Below are 12,760 nucleotides of genomic sequence, written 5' to 3'. Positions count from 1 at the left end.
AAGGGACTCTAATTTTCTTGGAGGGCTCGTTTTTGTTTTCTTGGTTTTTGACAGCTGAGTGGGTGCTCGGTATTCCAGTTGCTTGCAATGCTTTTCTTAGCATTTTTGGTTTTTTGGGTTGCTCTCCACAATTGCTGGAGAACATGCTATTTATAATAACTGTTCATTTTGGCACTTTATACCATTCTTCAACATTAATTGTGTCTTATGACCAACTTCAATTTCTGGTGCTTTGGCGAGGTTGTCTGCAATGCGTCTGGAATTATTTTTATATTTGCACTAAAGTTATAATCTAATGTTTTAATATTCACTTAGTGTTAAATATTAGAAAATGATGTTATGTTTCACAAGTTGGATGCGTAGGAAAGGAAAAATTAGAAATTAAGTTGTTTTTAAATTGTTAATGGGACCGTTTCAAGGGAAATGAATTATTTGAAATTCCTCCTTTCACCTCCAAGTTTATATAAATGGGTTTTGCTCTTATTCTCATGCATTCAAAGTTGCACATATATTGAGATGTTGTCGGAGTGAATATTGAGTTCTTCCAAGAGTTGATTGAATATTGTGAAACCCTCATCAATATTCACTAGTTTGAATGGTGCAAGATGTATTTTAACTAGTTTGGTGTTTCCACACAGGAAACATTTTTATAAGTTTTCGAATTTGGGGTTTCACAAAATGAAGGTCTTTAAAGTAAATTGATGGTGAGTTTCTAGTGAACGCTGACATTGATTTTTTGGATTTTTGGTGTGGCCTCCTCCAAGCAGTTTGCAGGTTTTTTGGACAAGTCGTATACCCTTATTAAGCCGAACCCATCATTGTGGCCGTTAGGGATAGTGGGGCCATTGGACTTTTCTTGGCATCAAACCAAATGCTCTCTTGTTGCCAGGCGACTAGATTGCAAGTGTTTCTGAGGTATTTTGGGAAGATATTGAATTTTCTATTGTGGTTGAACCCATAGCAAGCCGCACCACTAGTTGGGAGCTTGGCATGGGACTTCATTGGGTCAAACGCCTAGGTTTGGGGTGGGTTTCCATTCATTGCTGGGTGCCTAGCACTTGGAAATCCCTTGCAAGCATTTTCAGTTTGAACGTTGTTGATTTGGTGGGGTAAATGAATGGATATGGGCTGACTGCCCTTGTTTCTTCTTAGCACTTGTTGGGGATGATTGTAATTTAATTTACCGATCACAGCCCTTCGCATAAGTTTGGTAGTGTTTATCTTAGTTTGGAGGCTTTTTAATCATTATTTTTGCGAGGTGCGAAACTTCAAACAACGAGTTCCTTGGTCATTATTAAACCTGTCCACTTCCAAATGAAAGTTTCAAACTATGGGGTTCATTTTGGCATCAATTTTGAGGTATTTTAAGTTGTATTTTTCGAGAACTATCCATGATATATTATGAAATTTTTAATTGAATTTATATACCTAAATAAAGGGGCAGTAGCAGGCATTTGTATGTTGAACAATGGATTATCAAATTTTTGACAACAATATACTATATAATATTAAACACATGATCATCATGTTAAGCTCACTTAAAAGATAAAATTAGGGGGTATTATTACAGTTGTGGTGGAGTTGGTTTTCTTGCTTGTCTATGCTGCATTCAATTGCAAACAATTGATCATCACATATGAGCGACACAAAGATGATATCCTACACTCCAAAATAATGGAAAACATAACTTAAAACCCAATTATGAGAAACTAGATCCATTAGTAGTTGAACCAAAAATCAAAGGAGGTTTGGTTGATAGCCATGATAGTACCATAGGGTCTTCTCATCATAGCCAATCTAGAGACACAATGGATGGGTTTGGTTCACTTTGTCCTAACACTCGAGTTGAAAGAAAATTTGATGAAATGTTAGATATCATGTTCCAAATTCTTGCTAGATTCGATCAAAACATGTCGCAGGGGTTTAGAACGATACATACCATGCATACTAGAGAGAATAGTTCTATGAGCCAACAAAGTAATAACATACACATAGTTGTGGTAGTGTTAGGGTCCTTTCTTAGCGCCCTATAACCTTCTTTCATATAGAGAGGATGTACATGTTCTTGAGGAGTTTCAAGTATCATTGGTTGATGAGGTGTGACATGCCTTTTCATCATAGCCCACCTAGAGACATGATGGATAGAAAAAGGGGGAAGGTTGTCAGTCCTTACATTCGATTTGAAATAAAATTTGATGAAATGTCTATGGTCACTAGTATATTTGGGGCTCAATTTTGACGGTCGCTCGTCGTAATTCCGACTATTTTTTCTTCGGACTACCGACAAACACAGCCGTCAAAAAATTGTTGTCGACACTCCAACGATGCTCGCCAACGTCAGAATTCTGACGGAAACCATCAGGCCTCCATTGGTGTATGGCTTACCGATAGCCTCATCGGCTATCGACAAGACCAAATGATCCCTTCGTCGCTAGTGCATGTCCTGCCGATGGATTTCATTGGCATGTACTACCTCGACGACACCCCGCAAGACATCAAATCTCCATCGGTGCATGTCTTATCGATAGTTGATGGTCATCGACTATCGATAAGCCATACACCGATGGAGGTTTTAGGTCTCCATCGGTGTATGTCTTACCGATAACGTCATTGGCTATCGACAAGACCAAATGTTCCCTTCGCCACTAGTGTAAGTCTTGCTAATGGATTTCATTGACAAGTGCTACCCCAACCACTCATCCACCGAGAGAATGTTGTCGGGCATACAACATCCTCATCGGATGTTTTTGTTGATGCACTGACAAGGATGATGTATGCTCGATGGTATAGTCGTTGGTGCAAATATAGGGGGCGTCGAAATTCCGATGAGTTTTTATTTAAAAAAACAAAACAATAATACAAAAAATCATATAATGCCTTTTGAAAGCTGACAGTTTCAAGTCAACCCGTTAATTGTTTTACGGCATGAGAGAGGTTTCAGGTCAAAACCCCACACAAAATTTAGCCTATCAGCTAATAATGCAACAATATTTTGATCAATTCAAGCAAATCATTAGAACTTGTTAGGACACTATCCTGATGTTGTCTACCCGGATCATGCTTCACTTGGTCACCACTGACTACATGCTCTAAAATATTAACAAAAAAGGTTACATTAATTACTGAACTAATTACAATTTAATTTAGATGTTTAATTGTATTAATAATTACATTAAAAAAATTGAATAGCAAATTAATACCTCCACTACAGGAGTGCACATCCGGACCTACATATGCAGGTTGTGCTCCACGATTAACAGGCTGCATTCCAATGTCATGCACATTGTTATCATTGCTTGCTTATATAAAAAGAATATAGTCACTTTATGTTGGAACTTAACATCAAATAGATTATTGGTAAAGTATTCAATTTGAGATCATTTTCATTTAGCTTATTTACCTTTGTGACGGATGCTTCAGAATCTCGTGTTTTCCCACTCAATTGTTGAAGTCGTTTAGCCACGACTGTATAGCCTTACTGGTAGGCAATTCTCTTGTCATCTTCTGTGGGCGCTCTATTGAATTCAGAGCCCTGCTTTTTTGCTTAGTATTGTGAATTTAGCTTGTATTGTTTAATAAAAAAAATTGTTTGCAATTTATAAATATTTTGATGTGATATTTCATTTATTGATTCTTACAATTTGTACGACAAGTTTCATATAACCACCAGAGTCGAGTTTGTGTTGCTCGTGCTTTTCTTGTCTTGCCTTGGTTGCCTTTGACGTGTCACACAGTCTATGAAAAGTTTGAAATATATTAGATTATATAAATATAAAGAGTAATTAGTACATAATTACATTTTAAATAGTATCACATACCTTCTTCTGGCATCTAGTGGTGCATTTCCTTTTTTCCTTTCAATTCTCTCCTTCACATCCAAAATCAGGTCCTTCCACTCCATCTCTGGAATCATGGGGGGACGCTCGTACTTTAAGTTCTTCTCTAAATGTGACCTGTATTGGTCCCTCACATACTTTAGATATGTGCCAACATTTTCAAGGACCTTGGTTTTGTCAAATGTGTCATTTCCGAACAACCCAACCATACGGTTTGTTAGTTCATCTTTTAACTTTTTTTCTTGGTCATTCCACCTTTAAAGCAAAAACAAACTTGTTAGATTCAGAAATAAACTAAAGCTACCTTTGATATAGTTCAAGAAAATGATCAAAGGAAAACTATTCTAGCAATGATATGAAATCAAAATAGTGGATTAGGGTTAGGTCACATATGATGTTTCACCTTTCACATATGGTGGGCCCAAATATCTGCAATGCAATGTCATTAAGATTTTTATAAAAAATATCATTTCCTGCAAAAAAATCATGGGATCATTAGTCCAAAATGAGTGATCAGTAAGTAAATTACAATTAGACTATATATAATAATAATTTTAAAGTACCTGGAACCTTCTGTATCTTTAAGGGAATCAATTCTTCGCTACTCACCACCAATATGGCCTGCAAAGTTCCCGTACTAGCAATATGGGAATATCCAGGAAATGATGGTATGTTATCAGCAGTAGTCGCCTCTAACGCATCCTTATGTGCATCTCCTATAGCAGAAAATGAATCCACTAAGAAATGCCCCCAAGAAAGAACGTTTCAAGGGAAATAAACACATAGCGAAAGAGAGAGCAAAAGAGAGATCTACCAACAGTGGACAGGACAACATGATGTGCAGTAGACGATGTCTGCATGCTGTGTGTTGTCGACATTGCAGTCGGCAATACAGGTGGGGCTAACCTCAGATGAGGCGACATTTGCACAGGAGCATTGACATAACTTGAAGAATAATACATGAAAATTGCAAGAATTGTAAACAAGGATGAACCTTTATTAAGAATTGTAAAGAAAGATGAACCTTTATTAAGTGTTCGATGCTAATCTTAATGATAGAACAGTATGAAGGAGGACAAAGGTAGGTAAATTTTTGACAAGAGAGTAGTGTAAAGGAAGAAGGAAGGAGATGCCTTGAAGAACATTGTAATGTATTATGGTTTGATAAAATCAATAAAATTTTGTGTTTTGGAACTTGTTAATTGCAAATTTCCATGACAATCACGTTTCATGCACTGTTTCAAGTTTCTTCTCATCAAGCAAATAGATTAAAAATGTCTAATCAAGGATTGGAGGGTGAAGTGTAATGAATATTTTTTTTTTGTGCCAAGTTAGAGCAATGACTGCGAAGAATGAGGAGAGTTTGAATTGTTTTTCTCTAAATTGTCCAAAACCCTCAATTCTGAGTCTCAAGGATTTGTTAATAACCATTGATGTAGTCATTGAAAAATTCTCAAATTCTGGATTCCTATTGTCAACTCAAGTATATTTCATATTGAATTGTTCTTATGTTGAATGGTTGTACAAATGTCAAGAAAACTAGTGCCCTAGCAGACTGAGGCAGAGTTTTCCCTATTTTGGGACAACAAACCATATTGTTTTGTTGAGTGATGTCCAATGGGTTGAAATAGGACTGTGTTGATTAAATAAGGTTGGAACAACTCTAAATAAACTTGTCCAATATGATGGACATTGATAAGCCAAGAAAGTTTCAATCTACTTGTTTGATCATGACAGTCACAATGAATGGTAGTTTGGGTTCCTTATTTTGCAGTTTTGGAATTTGTAAGGATTCTATGAATAAGTGTAAATTATGAGTTCTTGGGCAGTTGGAGCAGACATTAATGAGACGAGGACAGTGAAAGAACACTCTTGGAGGATAGGGTAAGTATATGTTAATGTATGATGGTTGAAATACTTGGTATTTTCACAATGTTAAGGCTAACATGGAGTTGTTTGAACATGTAACTTGTCTTGTTGGAAGTTGAGCTCAAGTAGAATGTGAGCTCAAGTAGAATGTGAAGAGCTTTCAAAGGAGAGAGTATCATATAGTGAGAGGTGAGTTGACAACGAAGAACAAATTATAGTATGAATCTCTCAAAAATTATAAGTGATGAAGTGTGAGGTTGATCCAAGTCAAGGATCTAGAAAAAGGATGTGTTGGAGGTTTGTTGAGAACAAGTGAAGGGATGTGTAAGGGGGTTTTTTGCCCTAAGGTATGAATGATTAGTCACGAAGAGCATCAACTAGATCCCTCTGCATCAACTACATAATAAATATATGATCAATAACACTAGCATTAAAAAAACAAGTTCACAATTCCAAAGAAGGAGTAGTTTTAATGTATAGAACATGGTCATCACTTGAACTACCTATAATACCTTGATCATGGCCACCAGGTTGATGAGGACGCATAAAATCCTGTAAAAACAACACGTACATATTTTAGTTAATGACATAGAAGAGAATAAGATATAAACCATTATTGAACTTTTATTATAATTAAAGCTTTCATTACTGCTTACTTGGAAGTTTTGTGCTGTCCGCACCAAGTGTTGCACCCCCTCTTTTATTTCATCAATTTGAGGGCTCATGGATGCCAAAGCAATAATCTCTCTATTAATTTTTAACAGACTTTTTCATCATTTCTATAGGGTTTGTGGTAAATGTGATGTCATCATCGCATAATACTATTAAGTCATCCCTATAAAGGTACTGAGGTACTGCAGGTCCCTTTCCCTTTCCCCGAACATCCGTATGTGGCAAGAATATTATTAATACTATCAAAATTACTCCAAAACACTAAAGAAAAGAACATAATAATGTAACAGTTTGCTTCTATATAATTTGTATAATTACAATGAGGTTTACCTGCTCAATAGAAGTGTTAGGACCTACATCCCTGTCTGTGCTATGTGACGGATCCATGTCGTCCTGTGACAAAGAAAAAATATAAAAAACGTTAGTGAAATGAAACCAATAGACTTAGAAAAAAACTTAATAATAAAATGGTATATTGGATTCATTAATTGAAGGTTGGTTTAAATGGTATATAGTACATACCACCCCCATGATAGTAACTTTGTTTCTATCTATATGATTCAAATTGTAATCAATTAGCAGTTCTTCCTTTGCACTTATTGATTTTATCGCGCATACGAATACATGATTTCCCTCACACACACACATGATTTCCCTCACACACCTCAAATATGCAACTGGGTTGCTTATTAGTTGACCCAGGCCACGTACTATTTATAAAACCTGCAATATTCCCTGTTGCTTTTGGCCTTCCATCAATGTATACAACCACTCATTTACTTTGATCATTATCTTTCTGTTGTATATAATTTGCTGACAATGCATACCTACGCATACTTTTTTTATATCGAACAATCTGCATCCAATTTTTGTAATTGTAACAAGGTCTGACAAACTCCATCAATTCAACAACTTTGTTGTAACAAACCTTTATGTCGTCCATGAAAAATAGGCCCAAACCATGTAACGACGAAGGTGCTATGCAATATATCCTCTTGTTAACACAAAAATCAGTGTTTATTGGAGGAAGTTCCTTGGGTGCCCATTGTTTTTGTAGATGTTTGTACCTCAGGGCACCTCGATGTCGCCTTTGGTCTCATCATCGTAAGAACATGACCCTCCTTGAGCAAGAAAAAATTCCATGCGTTTATTGAATTTTCTTCTAATCTTTTGACCTCTAGTTGATCTCCCTATTTTAGATCTACTACATGGCTCACTTTCGTCTTCTATTCCTGCATTTCCCTCACTCGAGGAAGACACGTTTGACAAATACCTATTTGGTGATACCTGCACTCCATCAAATGAGAGAGTTAGATGGTAATGTGAGAGATATTTTGCAAATGAGGGTAATGTTGATGAAAAAGTCGGCCCTAAAGTTGATGTTGAGATTAAAATTTGAATAAGTCCATCTCGGGCCTCGGGTGTTGATAACTGTATTAGATTTGTTGCTAATGTCGAGGTTTGAAAAACTGAGGAAGTTTGTTTTCCTAGTAATTTTTTAAAAATAAACTATTTCTATAGGGTGTATTGACTTATACCCATCGATCCATGAGACTACACAGGATCCTCGTCAAAGGGGTTCAGGGTCCTGCATATGTAATTCAAATATCTTATGTTAGCTAAAATTTACATGATACGTATACTAAAAATCACATAGTACACAACATGTACAATATGCAGTAATCATAGTTACACATCATTATTAATATCAATCTCATAAAAAGCGAAGATGGGTCTGCGATTTCGGCTATGAAAACTCTCGGACCTCGAACGACAAAAATGGTTTTTTGAGCGAACTAAGTATGCAGTGTCGACCTGTAACCCGGGGAACTGGGCTCCCCCGCCTCAAGCTAAGTCTGGATGGCAGTTTGTGAAACCTAGGAGGTATCAGAGGGAAGTAGTGAAAGATCTTCCTTTTTCTAGAAATGGTGATCAGGGTAAACATAATACCCGACGCTAGGGAGGCTCTTTCAAGCCTTTTATCTCCAACAGGTTCATCCATTTACAAAATCTTGAGGAAGGTTTTATAAAACCAGTTCCTCGGGTCAAGCCAAATACAATTAATGATATAGGTAAAGGAAACAAGGATAACTGGAGGTCGGGTGGTACTCATACCAGACCTAGGGTTTCCGTGGAGGAAGGCAAGAAAATCATGCCTCCTCCCAAAACATCGACGGTTAAGCCAAACAAGAATATGAGCCGTAATTTAGAAATGACAAAAGTATTGGAAATCAATGACAGTTTGGTTGAAACGACTCAACAATCTTGCAAAGCATTTGGGCTTTTTTCTAGATGGTGCGGACTTGGAGTCCCGACAGAAGCAATTGCAGACCGGTTCAAGTCTTCCTTCAATTGGATAGTAAGTATAGCTATCTTGTTCGAGGATTTTCTTTATATTGACTATGGAAGTGCAAGGCATAAGGATGAATTATTAACAAGTAAATCTCTGATTTTTAAAGGCTTTGATTTTAAATTCTTAGAATGGCAACCTTCTTTCAATCCAATTAAATTAAAATCTTTCAAAGTAGATAGACCGATTATGATCCCTAACTTACCAGTAGAATTAATGGACATGGAAATTATTAGGAAAATAGGTAATCACTTAGGAAAATTTGTAGAAATTAGTGACAAAAATAGAAAGTATTCAAATTGTGTGTTGATAATTAACATGGATATTAGTGTGAATTCACTCCGCCCCATTGAAATCAGAACTAGGGAGTCATCTTTCTTAATCTACCCTAAATTTTATAAAGGGTTTCTAGATCTAGACTTGGCATCCGAACCGGTCTCAGAATTTCGTCCCTCTCAAACAAACCCTAGAGCAATCCCTAAGTTGGATATCTCTCTCAATTTGGAACAAGGCGGGTTTGTAATCAAGGAAAACCCTCTGCCGACTAGGCAATATGATAGGGTGGAAAAGGGGGAAATTATAGGGGAACAGAGTAGGGATGAGGGGAAGAATCCCTCTCCTTTACCAACCCATGAGGATATGCTGATGGATAAGCAGGGGGGTTTCTAACTCTAAGGTAGTTAAATCTCAAGTTAGTAAGGGTGGACCCATTCATGATATTGATGATTGGGAGGGTGGGGAGAGGGACGTATTTACTCTTATCCCTAATCTGGATGTTGGTTTGGATCTCTGGAGCAATTTGGGAGATACTGGCTCCTCCCAATCGATGGATGCCCCCAACAGTCTGGATAAGGTTGAACAAGAGGAAGATCAAGAATTGCAAAGAGAAAGAGGTAAATTGCATTATAAACTATTTATGTGACTCAGTCACTGAGGATATTATGGAGAAACTGCTGGGTGAAATAGTAGATAAGGATGAGCTTGAACTTCAGAAAAGATTGCTAAGAAAAGGGATCATGAATTTTACTCATCCCCCTGAGGTCTTTGATATGGAAGCCCTCATTATAGAATTAGATAACAAAGAAAATGAATCCTTAGGCATTTAACTATGGGTTGAGGAAAAATCCACTCTGAATTATGCTAAGCTCTACAAAAAGAGAGGTAGAAAATCCTTATCGGAGTTGAGAGCTAATGACGGTATAGTGGAAGGGCAAGTCAAACTTACAGACACGTTTCATGCAGGGAATGGGAAGTTCCTTCCCACAATACCATGAAATTAGTATCATGGAATGTTAGGGGTTTAAATGCCCCTAACAAACAACAGATAGTCAAATGTTGTCTATCCATCTATAGCCCCAATTTAGTTATGTTACAAGAAATCAAATTAGAGAATGTTGACTTAGCCTCCTTTGGTAAAGGACTAGGCTTCAAACATATTACAGGGGCTCCAACCAATGGAGCCTCTGGAGGTCTAGCCATTATTTGGGGTCCACACAATATTAGATTCTCATTATTAGAGTCTCGAGGCAATTGGATGAGTGACAAGGTTACCAGCTTAGAAAATAAACTAGATTTTATCATTATTAATGTGTATGGGCCAACTGTAAATGAGGATAAAAATAGAGTTTGGAAAGAAATCAAGGAATTCACAAACTCCCTGGATCAGTTTTTCATTTTAGGAGGTGATTTTAATGCAATTATGAACCAACATGAGAAACGAGGAGGCTTAGGTAAAATCTCTAGGGAAACCCTAAACTTTGTAGATTGGGTCCATCGATGTGGCTTGATAGAGATTAATATGGTTAAGGATGCCTTTACCTGGAATAATAGAAGGTTAGGTTTTAGTAATATAATAGAAAAACTAGATAGGTTCTTTGTTACGGGTAGTCTCACTAACTTCCCGTATACCTTAGAAGCCTCAATTTTATCTTTCTCAGGATCAAATCATTTCCCAATCCAACTTAGCATTATGGGTGACTCTGGACCAAAAAGATGCCCTTTTAAATTCGAGCATATGTGGTTGAAAGATGATAATATTCTTAAGCTCCTTGAGGATTGGTGGATCGAGGTAGAGGTTTTCGTGTCAGGGATCTATAAGGTAGTCAATAAACTTAAGATAATTAAGCAGAAGCTCATTCTCTGGAATAAGGAGCATTTTGGTAATATTTTTGACAAGAAGGCCTAGGTGGAAGCCAAGTTAGCAGAGGTAAATGAAGTGGTGATGAGGCATGGGATGGATGAAGCTTTGTTTCTAAGAGAAAAGAAACTCCTTCTTGAACAAGAAAATATTCTTGCAAAAGAAGAGGTCTTCTGGAAACAAAAATCTAAGGAGACGTGGCTGGATGAGGGTGATAAGAACACTAAATTCTTCCACAATAGTGTGAGACATAGGAGAGTCATTAACCAAATTTCTAAGATTAAGATGAGTAATGGCTCTGAGGTGGATGATCCTAAATTCACAGCGAGGGAGGTTGTAGACTTTTTCTCCCTTATTCTCAATTCTGACTGGATCCCTCTTTGCTCAAACCAAGACAGGTTTATTAAATGTATTCCAAGATTACTCAGTAAGGAGAAAACCTATAATCTGACTGCTAAATTATCTTTAGAGGAAGTAGAAGCAAATCTAATGTAGATGAGTCCAGAAAAATCCCCTGGTTCGGATGGCTTTCTGACTAGTTTCTTTCATAAATGTTGGTCCTTCATAGGAGAGGAGGTGAAGATAGCTCTTGAAGGCATGAGAAACTCAGGTAATATCCTCAAAGAAATTAATAACACTTTTCTGGCCCTTATCCTGAAGAAGGAAAAACCTGAGTTCTTTGATGAGTTTAGACCCATTGCCTTGTGCAACACCATCTATAAGGTTTTTACTAAAAATTTAGCTAATAGGCTTCAGAAACTCCTTCCTCTTTTGATTAGTGAGGAACAAATGGGTTTTGTTCCTGATAGGTCCATTTATGACGGGTTTATGATAGCTCAGGAGGCCATTCACTCTATCCAGAAGAATGGAACCCCTAGTATGCTCTTAAAATTAGACATTAGGAAAGCCTATGATAAGGTGGATTAGAGATTCTTGTGCAGACGTTAGAAGCCTTTGGATTCCCCTTTTCATGGATTAACTTGATATTTGAATGTATCTCAATGCCGAAATTCTTAGTTTTAGTCAATTGGGGAGAGCGATCTCTAAAGAAAGGGAAAGTAGTTAGATTTCAGGAATTAGAATTACTAGCAACCTAGACCCTACCACACATCAACAATTTGTGGATTATACTATGTTATATGAGTTCAGTAATTTAGGAGAAGCGAACGCTTTTAAATAGATCCTAGATTCTTACTCTAAGGCTTCTGGACAGAAATCAATCCATCTAAATCTGAAGTCTTCTTTTTTAATACCAAGGTCTTCTTACAAAATGACATCTGTAGAATTTTGAATTTTAACATGGGAAGGCTCCCCTGCAAGTATCTAGGTCTGCCCCTAGATAAGGGTGATGGTTCATCAAATTTGTGGGATTTAGTGATAGATAGGATTAGGAGTAAGGTAGCAACTTGGAAAGGCAAGTGGCTATCTTCTGCAAGAAGAGCCACTATGGTCAAATCGGTTTTGGTTGCAATGCCCATCTATCAGTTATCATGTATTAACCTCCCCTAGTCCAAAAAAGAAATATTGAATAGACATCTTAGGTCGTTCTTTGGCAAGGTGCTGAAGAGAAGAAAAAGATCTCCCTTATGGTCTGGGATAAGATCTCTAGGCCAAAGTCAAAAGGGGGTATTGGGATTAAGAATATTAAGGATTAGAGCAGAGCGCTAGGGGCCAAATTAGTCTAGAGAATGTTCAGATCTCCTCACCTCAAGTGGGCTCAAATCTTATACCACAAATATCTTCGAGGTAGAGATCACACTAGCCTCTTCAGGGACTCTTCTCCCCTGAGAGGGTCACACATTTGGAATTTTATGCTGGAAAGCAGGAAAATTATTTTAGACAAATTATCATGGATTTTGGCCAATGGCGAAAAAGCCCTTTTTTGGACTGATTCTT

This window comes from Cryptomeria japonica, chromosome 3 (assembly GCF_030272615.1).
Source record: "Cryptomeria japonica chromosome 3, Sugi_1.0, whole genome shotgun sequence".
NCBI lineage: Eukaryota > Viridiplantae > Streptophyta > Pinopsida > Cupressales > Cupressaceae > Cryptomeria > Cryptomeria japonica.
This window is presented reverse-complemented; position numbering follows the sequence as displayed.